Source organism: Nyctereutes procyonoides, unplaced genomic scaffold, assembly GCF_905146905.1.
Source record: "Nyctereutes procyonoides isolate TBG_1078 unplaced genomic scaffold, NYPRO_anot_genome, whole genome shotgun sequence".
Classification (NCBI taxonomy): domain Eukaryota; kingdom Metazoa; phylum Chordata; class Mammalia; order Carnivora; family Canidae; genus Nyctereutes; species Nyctereutes procyonoides.
In genome coordinates, this window is record NW_026575125.1 from 14,166,755 (window position 1) to 14,182,996 (window position 16,242).

A 16,242-nucleotide genomic window follows, 5' to 3' on the forward strand; every position below is an offset into this window, starting at 1 on the left:
ATCTGCCTCATTTCAATTTAATTCTTAGATAAACTGGAAGAATCTTGAAGGACAGAGAAAAAATTTTTCCTCCTCAACAAGAGGAAGACGCTTACAACAGTATTGGAGACCTAGCTCAAAACTGACATTCAAGACCAGACATGAATTTACACATCTATTCTATCATCCAGACCACACTCTTTGCTTCTCATCCACAAAAATATCATGATAGCCTTGTTAAGTAAATAGCTTGATGAGATCCAGATATACTATATCTAAGGCATTCTTCGTGTTGGCAATTTTAATAACACTATCCAAAAAGGGGAAAAGGTGACTGAGTTTGAATTTGGAAGGATTTCTTAATAATCATCACTTTTCATTTTAAGTACTTCTAAATCAACGGTTTAATAATACACTTACAATTTTTCCAAGGACCAAAGCCCAACTCAAAGACTTGGCACTATGGTATTTCACTCATAACTGGAAGGTTTTACCAATACAGAAAGTCATGCAAACTAGGAGGGGAGGGGCTTGATCTTGGAATTAGACTCAGTTGCTGGGATGGATGGGCAATTGGGGGCAATTTGATGACAGGAAGGTCTGACCAATAGGTGGAACATGGTGGGTGGGGAGTATAATCCTTCTCAGTGTTTTGGCAAAAGCAGTTGGTGTCATGGAGGTCTCTCAAGAGGTAATAAAGAATAGAACTGACAGGTAAGTAGTACCAAAGAGAAGTTTCTGTACAATGACCTGAGGAGACTGGGGTATCAGGATCTCTTGGCCAAAAGTTGCAAACGGGTCCAAGAACAGACTCCAATACCTAAATTAGGGATGGATAATGCAAGGAAGTCCAGAACCGAGGTACCGGGTCAGGGTGCAGATGGTAGCCCTTAAAATGTGATGGTATGCTACTAGGACTTCTTTTACCAAAGTCACCTCTTGCCCCAGAGCCTGGCTTGGGTTGAACTTTTAAGTGGATATCAGATGATTCCCAGCTATGGGGAAAGGGAGGATAAAAGGGCAGAGAATTAGGCAAATACTGAAATTTCCATTTTCTTTTTAAGTAGGCTCCACATCCAGCATGGAGCCCAATGCAGGGCTCGAACTTACAACGCTGAGATCGATAGAATCAGTTACTAAACTGACTGAGCCACTCAGGTACCCCTGAAATTTTCATTTGCGAAAAGCATAATGTAATATCAATTTAAAAAATTAGACTCCAGGGACACCTGGGTGGCTCAGCGGTTGAGCATCTACCTTTAGTTGAGGGAGTGATCCTGGGGTCCCGGGATCAAGTCCCACATCAGGTTCCCAGAAGGGAGCCTGCTTCTCCCTCTGCCTGTGTCTCCATCTCTCTCTGTGTGTCTCTCATGAATAAGTAAATAAAATCTTAAAAAAAAATTAGACTCCGGAGTCATACTCCCTAGCTTAAATCCTGGCTCTGCCATCTACTGGCGATGTATCTTGTACAGATACATAACTTCTCTGTCTCAGTTTTCTTTTTTTTTTTTTCTGTCTCAGTTTTCTCATCTGAAAAGTGAAGATAGTATGAATACTTATCAGTTTCTTGTGAGGAAATGATGAATCAACACATCTAAAGCACTCAGAGCCTGAACCTGGCACCTAGTAGGTACTACTACGGACACATTTGCTACCAGTATCATTTGCCTTTTCCAGCTGGAAAATCTGGATATGTACCAAACCTCTAGCATTTCTTCCTTTTTCCATCATTTTACTGGTAACCACCAGTAGCTCTGTTGTCTCATTTACATATTCTTTCAGTGACCCCAGATATAATTTGCCCAGGCTTAGAAATTCTTTAATTCATTTAAAGCAGACAGAGGCTATTCAAATATTATTTAATATCTCTTCACTTCCTTCTTTTTTTCCATGCTTGTAGGGAAGTGTTTAAGATGACTTCCTTTTTTTTTTAAACTTAAGTGTAGTTGACATACAATATTGTATTCATTTCAGGTTCATCTTCACTCCCTTCTTGACCAGGTGAGGGTCCCTATGACATCATTGCTGAAGTCTCACATAAGAATCTGTCTTTTCCTCTTGTTCCTGTTTTAAGATGATTTTTCCTTTTTTAAGATCTTATTTATTCATGAGAGACACACAGAGAGAGGCAGAGACATAGGCAGAGGGAGAAGCAGGCTCCCTGCAGGGAGCCCGATGTGGGACTCCATCCCAGGACCCCGGGGATCACACCCTGAGCTGAAGGCAGATGTTCAATCACTGAGCCACCCAGATGCCCCTAAATATGATTTTTCTTGATGAAAACTATAGAAGCAAAATAAAATTGAGATTTGGTGGGGGATAGTCAATAAGATTTCAGGCCAAAAGAACCTCTTGAAACAGCAGAAATTGGCCCTGAGAGGTGATTAGAAAGTCTGCCTTTCCAGTCTTGCTTTCTGATGCAATAGTGTGAGTGTGGCAAGGAGTGTGCTCTCTCTGGTTCCTGAGACTTTATTTGTCAGAGAGAGAGAGAGAGTACTGGATGAGGTAGTCTCCATGCCTGCTGTGTCCACTGTGGTAGTCACTCACCGGCTGTGGCTACTGAAAGCTTGAAATACAGCAAGTCCAAATTAAGATATGCTGGATGTGTACAATACATTCCACATTTTGAAGACATATGCCAAAAAGAATATAAAATATCTCATTAATATTTCTATCTTCACATATTGAAAAGTGAATATCGTGGATATATCATGTTAAATTAAATGTTATTACAATTACATTGATTCACATTATACTTCCTTTGGACAGCACTGCTCTGTAATATTCTGACTGCTTATGTTGCATTGGTGGTATTTTCCAAAATCTGGGATGACAGTAAATAGGATTAGATATGAAAAGCACGATTTCTAGTAGCATTCTTGGCTGATTCCCCTTCTTCTCCCTAGCCTTGGAGGTAAGAATGGCCCTGAAAGTTCCTGCAGGTGAATTACTAAACACAGCGTAGAAAAATCACCACTGTCTTTTGCACTGCACAGAAATGTCAGCTGTCCATTAATATAACTCATTCCTGCCCCAACTTTCAAAAGAATGCAGTGAAGGCATTTACAACCTAAATTCCTGGTAGGGAATCATTCAAATTACTTGAAAAATATCTTGCAGTTCATATCCTGACTTTCATTCTGGACCACTTATGTGAAGATGAAAAATTTGAACTCTGGTTTCAGGAGCTTGAAAGCATTACAATGGGGAAAAAAATCCCTTCTCAAACCAGTGAGGAAATTAGTGGAGGGGATTAGTAACATCAGACTAATTAACAAGAGTGAGAATGAACATGAGAAGAAGGACAAGAGCACATGAGTGAGAGAGAAAGAAACTACATTTTAAAAAGCATTAAATAAAAGTTTCAAATTAAACTAAAAATATACTCAAAATAATTCAGACTGGCACAAGCCTTCTTAAAAACAAGACAGCAGGTCCAAAATGGAGTCACTTATGCTAAGCCCCACGTCACCAAACCAAGACTTAACTTGATTATAGTTTTAACCTGTTCCAGAAAAAAGAACCTTAAACCAGTCAATCAGTAATTGCCTGGTCAGCACTAGGTAGATAAGCTGCCTGACAGACCCCTGTTGTCCCCTAAAGGAAAGTGACCTGGCCACAACCAATCTGCTCTCTGCCTAGCATAACTTCCTTGTCCCAGCTCCCTTTCCCCTACAACAGTCTTTCATCTTATACAGCTTCTTGAAGCTTCTATCTGCAGCTAGATACTGTCTGATTCATGAATCACTGAATAAAGCCAATACAATCTTTAACATTTACTTCGATGAATTTTGTTTTTCAGCAACATGAATTCTCAGGGGGGCTAATCCAGTATCAATGATCTATAGTCCCAACGAAATAATATGTCAGAATGAGAAATCCCACAGTCAGCTTCCATGCCTGATGTCACAGGACTTGAGACTTTGGGTTTATCATTGACATTATGGATATGAAATCAAGATGTTTTACTTCCTGACTCTTATGAAAATAAATGCTTTTTCCTTAATTTACTCTAAGTCTATCGCCAAAATTTGTTAGGTCCAGACCATGATAAATAAAGTGGGACTATATTGCAAAGAAATGACACTTCCAAGAAGAGAGAAATAAAAACAACACACATGCACATACTTTAAAAGAAATCCTAGGCATTAAAAATAGTCTACAATGAACCTATACGTTTCTATTAAATCACCATCTTGACAACTAAATTTATGCATCTAAATGTGTAACAGACATTACATACCATTTTGGACTATTTTCACCCCTGTAGCTATGAATGATGAGTGAGGAGGGGGAAATAACACTGTGGCAGCCAGTAATATATAGGTTTGGGTCATAAAACAAAATATCAAAATAATTTCTTGGTTTTCCCAAATAGAAGGCATTTTGTTTTTGCTTCTGGGTTGGAGTGAATGCTCAAATAGGGAAAGGAATAGAAATAGGAAGCAAGGGGCCTGAGATGGACTTTTTTAACTTGAAAATGTTGACCTGAGTAGCTTAAGGTCCTGCACATAAAATAAATAAGATAAAATGGTTACATTCTTTTAATTGACAGAGACTTGGCGAAGGTTGTCCTGCTTTCTGGGATTCAAATTCAATAAAACCTTCCCAAGGAGCTGCAATCCTCTGAACATTCACCACATAAAATGTTAACCAGGCCTTCCAACTTGCTGCTCAATACACAGGAGTTCCATTTGCTAGAGGTCAGAGAACACATATCAGATCAGCGGGTGCCCTGGGGGAAGGAGCATTCTGGGTCCTGTTTATCCTTTGAGGACTGTTTGCCTTGCATTATTTGCATGGGTGACTATCTTTGTCATAAAACCTGTTCTGTTTGCTTTCTAGAATCACTTCATCACTAGTGACAAATGTTACAAAGCATTTTATGTTGGTTAGGATATCGTCCTAGGAACAGGAGCTATAAAGAGAAAGGAGACACAGTCTCAGCATCCAAGAAGCTTATATTGTAGTTGGGGAGAGAATCAATCAAGGGCCAAAAAAATATAAACAGTAATATAAGTGTGGTAGGAGGCTAGACTTGTATTTCAGTGGGATTGGGATGTGAATGGGCATGATCAGCAGACTGGTTGGGTGGGCTCACCAGAAGACTCTGCATGAGTATTGAACAGTTGCTTTTAAAAAGTCCCTCCCTAACAGGACAGAAAATGCCAGGAATAACATGCTTTTACCAGTAACAAAGCATAAGGGAATACTGTTCTGAGTAAAATCCAACAGTTAAACTGTCTCTAACCCAGCCCTAAGGAAACACTGCTTGGATTCTAGGAAGAATGAAAGCTATAAGTAAACATTTACTTTCACTAAGACTCTGTAGAACATTAGAGAAAGAACATGCTTTGAGACCCCTTTAACAAATGGAGACTGTGGTAGTGATTACTACTGTTCTCCAAATATTTCCTCCTCTCTGTTTTCTGAGCATATAAGTTGGAATACATTTCTTGGCCCCCTTGTGTTTGAGTGAGCCTGATGACTAATCCCAGCATGTGATGGATATATGGAAATGGGTACAAAGTATCAAGATCTGTGATTCTCATGTTAACACCTACCAAAAAAGCATCCACCATGGATGAGCACTGACCAATCACGTAGACAAAATGACCTAGCTAATTGATGGCATCCAGAGTTTGTCATCGGCCACCACAAAAATGGCACAATGGAAAGAAGAGAGTAACTACAGGGGCAGAGATGGAGGTCACATATGGGCCCAACCGGAATCTATTACTACCACACCACGATGTCCACCCTATTAGCACCATAGACGGATGCTGAGTCTCCAATATGGTACTTCTCCTTGAGGAGATTGATGGACCACTTCGTAACAGTTGACTTCATTTGGGTCATTTCCACCCTGGAAAATCCAGCAGTTCATTCTCACAGAAATAGATATTTATTCCAGGTATAGGTTTGCCTTTTATGTCCGCCAAGTCTCAGCCAGCTCTGCTATTCAAGGGTTTACAAAATGCCTGATACACAAAGATACAATCTCAAATAACATAGCATCTTACCAGGATGCTTCACTTCACAGCGCCGGAGGTAAGGGAGTGAGCCCATGATCATGGGATCCAGTGGTTGTATTACATACTGTACTATTCAGAATGCAACTGGCCATCACAGAGCAATGGAATTGCCTCCTAATGGTACAGCTGAAGTGCCAGCTCAGAGGCAAGACTCTGTGAGGATGGAATGCCATCCTCTAGGATTCCATATACACACTGATTCAGAGACCTCTGTGTGGTACTGTGTCCCCCACAGGGAGAGTACATGGATCTCTGAACCAATAAGTGGAAGGAGGAGTGATCTCACCTGCCATTATTCCCAGTGACCTACTGGGGGACTTTGTGCTTTCCCTCCCTTCAACTCTGGGATCTCCTTGATTAGGATGTCCCCAAGGGGGCACACTCTTGCCATCCAAGACCCCTTCAGAGGATACAGCAAGATGCCACTTGTACACTCTGCACTTCCTGTGTCTGGTCAGCAGGCAAATAGAGGAGTCACCATCTTACAGGGGTGATTGACCCCGTTCAGCCAGGAAGAGGTGAGGCTGCTTTTACATGGCGGGGAGTGGGGTGGGGGCTAGGGAGAAATATACATGAAACCCAAGTGATCTGCTTGGGCACCTCATGGTATTCCCTCGTCCAAAGGAGACTGAATGGATGAGGACATTAACCTCAGTCTGCAAGAGGCTCAGATGCCTCAGGAATGAGGGTTTAGGTCATATCACAGGGCAAACCACTGAGGCCAGAAGAGACAGTAGCTGAGGTTGAAGGGAATTTAGAGACGATAGTGGAAGAAAACGACGACAAGGACCATTTGCATCCCCAAGTCCCACTGCAGAAACAGGCTATAGTTCACCACATTAAACTCTCTACTGCAAGCTTTCCCTCAAGAAGGAAGACCCACTGGAACCCCTGAATAACTGCTCCCTGAACCTGTATGGAGAAGTAAATTTGTGTCAACCATGGAGAGAAAGTCCTTAACTACCCAGAACCACTTCTCCATCAACTCCACCCAAGTCCTTTCGATCAAGATCACAGAGACTTGATTCTGACCTGAGGTCTTCATGGTCAAGGACATCAAGAACCTATCTTCTATACATCTCTACTCCTACTCCCATAGAAATAAAGTTCTCATCTCCTAATTTGCTTTGGCTTAGTCTCCTTAATATCACCCTCGGCAGAGAATTGCTCTCTTGCCATCTACTTTAGCAATCTTGTCTTTCTTTTCTAATGATTCTCTTCAGCACTGACTAATAGTTTGTGCCTGTTTTGCCCCAAATTATTCTGATTGTGGAACACATACATGGAGTTAAAGCTGCTCTGTTATAGCATTCAGAGTTAGGAGAGCTAACTATTTAGTAGGCATTACTGTTTAGATAGATCCATATAGAACAGCAACGGACTGAGGAGTGTCATACATATTTTTAAAGCGTCAACATACATACCCTCTCTCCTACTATTCACAGATTCACAATATCACAGCTAGGATCCACCTTTATTCTTGTTTATCTTCAGGTTTCAATGTAACAACCACCCAGAGGCACTTGAAACAACCGTGTGGCTGCTGCCATGTATGGTTCATCTTGCATATGTGGCAATGATATATGGGCCAGAGCCCAGGTTCCCCAAGCCCACCCTCTCCATGGCCATTTGTGACACCTGCCACCTGCTCCCAGACAGAAACTGTATCCATGTGTACAAGTGTGTTTTTATCAAGGAAGAGGATATTTATTTGGATCGCCCTCTGTGGAAGTGAAGCAGTTTCTCATGGTCTTGCTTCACTTCTAGGTCTGAATACTAAGGCTAATTCTCCCTGGTACAGAGTGACCAACCCTAATTGCCTCCCAAGAAGCAGAGAAAAGGCACTGGTTGTTCAAATTCCACACAACTCACCGGCATGTTGGTAAAGAGGCGTTCAGTGGCCTTGGTGTTGGATGTGGGGGAGCACTCAACAGGAAGTCCCATTACAGGATACAATGCTAGAGTCTGAAAAGAGGGAAGAGGCAAAACAATAACAAAATATGGAGAGAGGCTCAAAACCGGAGGCAGTCCCCAACAATAACAGAACACACATTCTCTTTCAAATGCATAAGAATATTTACCAAAACTTGTCATACACTGGTTCACCCAGTCTCCACAAATTTCAAAGGGCAGGGATCTCAGATCACAGTGATATTAAGCTATAAATCAGTAAAAAAAAAAAAGATTACTAGAAAGTCCACAACTAGTTGAATATTAAGCAATACACTTTTAAATAATTCATGAGTCAAAGAAATCACAATGAAAATTATAAAACATTTTGAACTGATGATAAGGAAAGACACTGCATATCAAAACTCATGGGTGCAGCTAGAGCAGTGGCTGGAGGGGATATTATAGCTTTAAATACACATATTAGGAAAGGCCAAAAAACAATGATCTATGTTTCCATTTCAGAGTTAAAGAACAACAAATCAAATCCAGAGAAACTAGAAGAAAGTACTAAAGCTGAGAATAGAAATCAGAGAATAGAAAATATTAGAGCATAATCAACAAAGCCAAAAGTTGGTTCTTTGAAAAAATTAATACAAATTATACAATAGATGTTGTCACACAGCTTTCCAAGCCCAGGGGCCAGAGAAGAACATCAAAGTTTGGGCAATGCTAAGCTCACAAAAGGGAGCTGAATGGATACTGAAGGGGGCCCAAACTAGTCCATCAGTACATGTTAGCCGCTAACTTGTATAGCTAGTCAGACTGTGGTCCATGGGTGGTCAGCCAAGCGCCACGTTACTCAGGTGTGAACAGGAGGTCAGCAGTCAGCAGGCAATCAGCTTCTGAGCTGAACAAGCATCTCACAGGAAGAGCAGAATCTGTGAGGGTGTCTGTAACAGACTCCTCCCTCATCTATGCTTGGGAAGTAGGTTTTTTTTGGTATTTGCAAATTTATTATTGTCATGTTTTCACCATCAAAACTTAGTCTTGGTCTTTCCTTCTTTCCTTTGAAGAAGGCCAAAAGGGAGATACTGGCTACTTTGACAATCTTAAAGCCAAGTCCTGGAATGTCACCAACAGCATGACTTTTGTAACCAAAACCAGCAACCAGAACGTCATCATTTTCCTCAATAAAATTCAAGCAACCATCATTAAATACAAAGGCGGTGACTTTTTTTTTTTTTTTTTTTTTTTTTTTTTTGCCATTCTTGATCAGCTGGACTCTGACACACTTCCTGATGGCAGACTTTGGCTGTCTGGCTTCAGCCCATACTTTAAGAAAAAAAGATTTTTAAATCTATGTATTTATTTATTTGGGAGAGAAGAGAGAGAGAGAGAGAGAGAGAGAGAGAGAGAGAGAATGTGTGTAAAAGTGGGCAGGGGAGGGCAGGGGGGGAAGTAAAGGGGGAGGGAGAGGGACAAGCAAATTCCATGCTAAGCATGAAGCTCAATGTGGGGCTTGATCTTATCACTCTCAGATCATGACCTGAGCTGAAACTAAGAGTCAGATGCTTAACTGAGCCACCCAGACACCCCAACCCCTACTTTTTCCAACACAATTCTTTTTGCATAGGAAGCACTTCCAAAAGGCAGGCCTTCGGGGCTGTGCCCACATGGGCTTTCCTGTACCATTTATCATGCTACTTCTGGTTTCATCAGTGGCTGCAGAGCTACATGGCAGGACGACAACCATGACATGTGTCCATCCTGCTGACGCCATGGGCCTAAATAAAAGAGGTATGCTTGCAAAGTATTATGTACCCAGCATCAGAGGAAAACGTTCTTATTAATTTCATGAGTAGTAATCCAGCTTGTGTTCATGTTCTCCATACATGTTATGAGTAGAACTGCTGCACTTTGACTTCCCTCACCAGGACTCAAAGGCTGGGGTAAACAACCCACAGCATTAGAGTCAACGTGTGTACCAACTAGCTAGCAGCTGTCCAGGCATTTACCAAGAGAAGATCATAGCATATTCATGCTCCGACTGCATAATGACAGTGTAATTGTGTCCTGGGGTTTCAAGCAGACACAATAAGAAGTCAGATACTTCTGGACAGCATAGTCTAAATCAAAGAGCAGGACTTAAAGAAGGTAATCCACCTTTCTGTGTTCATATCTATGTATCAGTAAGGATGCACTAGACTGCAAGTAACAGAAAATTGGTCTCAAATTGATTTAAACAATGAGAAAAGATGTTAGTCCAATTATAAGTGTCAAGAGGCAGAGCAGACTCCAAGCACATGATGTTGCATCTCCAGTTCCATTTGGCTCTGTTCTCCTCTGTGAGATGGCCATCGCGACTCCAGGTGCAACCGGCAAACCAAGAGGGGCTTCTCTCTCCAAGTCTCCTCTCCAATCTCCCTGGCAAGATTTCCTCTCTTGTTTTAAAGATTTATTTATTTATTTGAGAAAGAGAGAGGGTAGGGGGAGAACATCTCCAGCAGACTCCCTGCTGAGCAGAGCCCAACCTGGGGTTCAGTCTCACAACCCTGAGATCATGACCTGAGCCAAAATCAAGAGTCAGATGCTTAACTGACTGAGCCATCCAGGCACCTCAGCAGAATTTCCTCCTAAACCTCATTGGCCCAGATTGGGACATATACCTTTTAGTAAATTAATTACTGACATGGGATTGCCATGATTGGTTTAGACCAATTTTTTAAAAATATTTTATTTAAGTATAATATACTTAAAAATATGAAAAAGGAATAAAAATCTTTAAAAATAAATAAAAATATGTACATTCCTTGATGCATGTTTACAAACTGGATCCAACTTTGTAACTTGCACTAAATAAGGGCTTTTAACCTTGTTTGTGCTGGGGACTCCTTTGGCAATGTGGTGAAGCCTAGGGACCCCTTCTAGGAATGTTTTTAAATGTATAAACTAATATATGGAGGATCACAAAGGAGTCCAGTTACTTGGAAATGACATTATTAAAGTTTTCATGCATTCATTTAGGTTAATTAAGATTAATTTGGTCATTCAATAAATTTATGGCATAGTAGTATGTGTGCTTCTTTATTAACACATTAAATAACAAAATCTAGTGGCACATGTAATTACTACAATAATTCCAAATTGCTGACAAGTGTAAAGGGTTCAACTGGTGACAAAATCACAGATCCTACTAATATACTACTGTTGTTTGTTGCCCACATTAATTATTAAAGGAAAAGCTATATTTCAGTTAAAGGTTAGTGGAGATAAAGAGGTATATTTTCCATGCCCAGTCACAGACACCCTAAATTCTACCTGTCAATGGATCTGAGGTTAAGAACACTTGAGCTTTGGGCTCATCAGTTGAATCGGTCTGGATGTTGGACAGTTGAAATCGTGACCCACCACAGTAGATGAAGGAAATGGAGCTTGGGGTCCTGTAGATTCATTCTTCATTCATTCACTCAACAATTATGTATCACATACACAGTATGTGTTAGGCACCATGTTATGTACAGGTATACAGTAGCAAATTAAGAGACATACTCTCTCCCCTCATATAGTTTTTAGACCAGTGGAGAAGAGAGAGAATAAAGGAAAGAGAGATGAAGTGAAGATTCGGAGACAGGGCAAGTTGGCCATTTGAGCTGGAATCCAGAGGGTTCCAGATTGAACTGAATCCTTTGGTTCAAACCACAGGATGGGTAAGTCTCTAGCTGAATTCTTCAGAGATAATTGCTAAGAATTTCTCCAGAGTAAAGCAGACTTTCCAGCGGGGACACTCTGGACCCCTGGTCAGCCCTTCCCTGGAGTAGTCCTGACTGTCCTGACTATGGTCTAAATGGGTGGCTAATCCCATTTAATTTCATATTGTTCGATAAAGAGCCCTATGACTTGCCTTGCAACCAAACCTTTATGCCAAAGCCAGAAGTTCATCTATCAGTGATTTGCCTTAAGACGCTATCTCTAAGAACACATTATGTCTCCAACCTGCAGCTTACAGTATTAGTAACAGCATCTCAGGAAACACCATGATGCCCTGAGAAAACAAAGCTTTGCTTCTTCCTTCCTTCTTTCATCATAAAATATTTATTGAGCACTTGCTGGATAATAAGCATGACGCTGGGAGCAAGGGCCACAGAGATGAATAAGACATGGCCCTACCCCTGAACAAACAACACTCTAGTGGAGGAAGACAGGCATGTAAACCAGTAAGTAAATGCCAACTGGTGTCCCAGCTGCCGCAGGAAAAGCCCGTGGGAGTTGTGGGGGGTACAAAGACTGGAGGGGACAGTTCTACCAGATGTGGAGCGAGGGGGGGGGGCAGGCAGAAAGGATTTTGTAAGAAGTCAATTCTTAAGCTTCATCTTCAAAGAGGGGTGAGTAGAAAGAATGTTGCCAGGTGGTCCAGAAAAAAGGGACTTCTGGGACACCTGGATGGCTCAGTTGCTTAAGCGTCCAACTTTTGATTTCAGCCCAGGTCATGATCTCAGGATTGTGGGATTAAGCCCTGTGTGGGGCTCTGTGCTCAGTGGGGAGTCTGCTTGACATTCTCTTTGTCTCCCTCTACTCCTTCCTCCCTTCTCCCTCCCTCTTTCAAATAAATAAATAAAATCTTTAAAAAAAAAAGAAGGGACTTTCTCAGCTATGAATTTACCAACTACCGTGGCCTTCTCCACCCACAGGAGCCATGAATCATTAATCGAGGTCCCAAGGAGGTGGTACTAAAATTAGAAGCAACCATCATTCAACCATGCTTCCCTTACTTTTCTTCAATGGTGCTTAGAAACATGTGTGCCAAAAAGACATTCAGATATGGAAAAGACATGAAATCAGAATTAGGCAAGCAAGCAAGAATCAGAAACAGCTTGAAAAGAGCAACAAAAGGAAATGAAGTTAGTATTTCCATGTTGTGTAGGGAGCACATATTTTTTTAGGTCCTTAAATCATCATGAGTGAATCAAGTTTTACATCTCCTTATACTGGCTAATGTAGCTCTAAACCTTGGCTACAAAGGAGAACCAAGCACCTAGAGTTTTTTAAATGACCAATTCCTAGGATACACTCCAAACAATTAAATCAGTATCTTTAGGGGCAGGACACATGCATCTGTATTTTTTTTTACAGTTCCCCAAGATGTAGCTCAAGTTGAGAACCAGTGCCCTATGATCAGGGGGTTAGTAAGTTTTGTCTATAAAGCCTAAGATATTTTGGCCATCACAGGCCATACCATCTGTTGTGACCACTCAACTCTGCCATTGTGGTGTGAAAGTAGCCCCAGACAATACAGAAATGAATGGTGTAGCTGTGTGCCAAGGAAACTTGATTTATGGACACTGAAATTTGAATTTCATAGAGTTTTTAGGAGTCATGAGGTAGTTGTCTTTTGAGGGTTTTTTCCAACCGTTTAAAAATATAAAAACCATTGTTAGCTTTACTGACCATACAAAAACAGGAGGCTGGTGGATTTGGCTCACCAGCCTAGCTGGCTGTTTCCTGCTATCAGAAACATGAGATACCGGAACAAGGAGCGCAAAATGGGAGGCTTCCATTGCCCTCTTGCTGAAATGTCAACTTGAAAATAAAGCGCATTCCCACAGGCTGAGCATTTCTATCTTCATCCCAAATTTTCCCTCTAAAACTTCAAGCTTAATACTACACATACATTGCTAAAATCATGTCACATTGTTCTTTAAAAACATACAGGTAAGGTGGACAAGATATACAAAAACAGGTTTTCAAAATATGAGTCTATAACCCTATGCAATATCCACTTTCAAATTGCCAATACTGCAACCCGCTCTGCAATTTCATCAAACTGGCAGAAACAATTGGATGGGGTTGGAAAGCGATGACTTGCCAAATGTCGCTTGAGCCAGCAGGGGCTGGAAACAGCCTTGCTGACGAGGCTTCGGCTTGGTGAGTGCACACACAGCTATAACCAACCTGTTCTCGACCAAGTAATTACCTTCTCCTGGGGAGAGAGAGTGGTATTAAAAAATTGCGGAAAGACAGCACACTGTGCAGGGGGAGGAAGAAGGGGACAGAGAAAGAGAAAGGGAGAGAAAGAAGAGGGGGGCTACAGCGGAAATAAACGCGTGCAAGATAAAGAAGAGGGATGCGGAGAGAATCACTAAAATCCCATCTGGGAAAATCCTCCAGGAGATGGGAAAGGAAACTAAAGGGCTGGCAGGTGAACAAGCCTGGCTTTTAATGGCTTAATAATAGGGATGTTTGGTAACCAATGAGGTTAATGCGCAAGTGACATAAACCAGCGGGGGGTCTTGCAGGGGACCCGCAGCACATACTAATTGAAGGACATTTAATACGGGACAGTGGCAGAAAGATAGGGCTGCCACTGAACCCGCTTCCCTTCATTCACAAAGGATGCGCTGGCAGCATTTCATAGCTTGGCACCGGCCGTATTGATGGAAAAAAGTCTTCTTTTTAATGTGGGAACCAGTCAAGGGAAGGAAGCAAGAAAGGAAGGAAGGAAATGAGGAAGGGAGGGAGGGAAGAGAGAGAGAGGGAAGTTAACAAATGAAGTGTTTAATGAGAGACCCTGCGGTTGTGATTTCAGGGTTAGGGAGCTATTATCCACCATTCATTAGAAAATACCCTCTCAGGGCAGTTGATCGCTAGGTCGGCTTCTCAAACTTTGATGTGCAAACAAATCACTCCAGGAGCTCTTTAAGGGCAGACTTTGATTCAGTAGGGGTGAGGTGGGGCCTGAGAGCCTGAGATTTCCAGCAAACTTCCGGCTGGGATGCTGGGATGCTGCGTTGCAAGGACCACACTGTGAGTTAGGAAGACTCCAGGTGCAGTAGTCCCTAGTCACAGGTGGCTGTTGAGCACTTGAATATGCCTGCCCTGGGGCACCTGGCTGGCTTAGTCGATGACGCATGGGACTCTTGATCGTGGGGCTGTGGGTTCAAGCTCTGTGTTGGGTGCACAGATAACTTAAAAATACAATCTTTTAAAAAGAAATATATGCCTGGGGCGCCTGGGTGGTGCAGCCAGTTAAGCATCCGACTCCTGATTTCCATTCAGGTCGTGATCTCAGGGTCCTGGGATCAAGCCCGGCGTTGGGCTCCACACTCCGTGCAAAGTGTGCTGAAGAGTCTTTCTCCTTCTCCCTCTGCCCCTTGCCCCTACCCCCAGTGTGTGCATTCTCTCTCTCTCTCTCTCAAATAAAGAAATAAAATCTTAAAAAAAAATATACGCCTGGATGGCACAGTCAGCTGAGCCTCTAACCCTTGGTTTCAGCTCAGGTCATGATCTCAGGGTCCTGAGATTGAGACCCACGTCTGGCTCTGTGCTCCACCTGAAGTCAGCTTGTGTTTCTCTCTCCCTCTCCCTCTCCCTCTCCCTCTCCCTCTCCCTCTCCCCCTCCCCCCATACTTTCTCTCTCTCTCTCAAATAAATAAATAAATCTTTTAAAAATATGCCTGATCCAAGTTAAAAAGTGTCATAGATTCCAAAGACCAAGTAAGAAAGAATCTAAGATATGTCTTCAATAATTCTTACATTGATCACATGTCATAATGATACTGTTTTGGATATCTTGGACTAAATAAAATACATAATCACAATTAGTTTCCCTGTTTCTTTTTCACTTTTGTAAATGTGGCTTCTTGAAAATTAAAATCACACATGTGTCTCATACTATGTTTCTATTGGACAGCATAGCTTTAGGCTCTTGCTTTTTAAAAAGATTATTTATTTGAGAAAGAAAATGCAAGCAGAGGGAGGTACAGAGGGAGAGAAAATCATCAAACAGACTCCCTGTTGAGCACAGAGCTCGATACGGGGCTCCATCTCATGACCCTGAGATCATGACCTGAGCTGAAACCAAGAGTTGGATGCCCAACCAACTGAGCCACCCGGGCACCCCACTTTAGGCTCTTTCTATCCACCCTCTCCTCTGGTTTAAGTTATAAAAACTGTTCTGAGCAGTTTGTATGATTAAAGTGCAAGCGATGGACAACACATCCTACCTTTTCTTCCATTTCCTCCTTCCCTTCCTGTCTCCTTGCAGATCCTGCTCTCCCAGTCCTCACCAGGAAAATACAGGGAGATCTTAAGTACTTTAAGAAAAGGTGCCCATGAGCTCATTGCCTATACTAACTCATTCCTCATGCAAACACTTAACTTACAGCAAAGCCCCTGGCTCATTCACTAAAGCAACATTGGTAAAAATGAGACACAGATGCTGTGCTCAAGCTCATAGTCTAGAAGAACAGAAAGGTAAATAAAGACACATACTACAGTTTCTGGGTGCTGTAATAGAAGCATATACAAAAGACACAATAAAGAACATGATCTAAGCCAG

At 41.8% G+C, this 16,242-nt stretch overlaps 1 protein-coding gene across 3 annotated transcripts in view; it reads right to left on the reverse strand.

Annotated features, from left to right (window-relative positions):
• RAI2 (retinoic acid induced 2) overlaps positions 1 to 16,242 on the reverse strand; it is a 390,031-nt gene that overhangs the window by 213,218 nt on the left and 160,571 nt on the right. For 2 of the 3 annotated variants that reach the window (XM_055339129.1, XM_055339131.1), the window contains exon 2: positions 7,887 to 7,979. The gene's annotated coding sequence lies outside the window, so the exon portion shown is untranslated. Of the gene's footprint in view, positions 1 to 7,886; positions 7,980 to 8,095; positions 8,160 to 16,242 lie in introns of those variants that run through there. The other variant, XM_055339132.1, reaches the window with a different exon arrangement.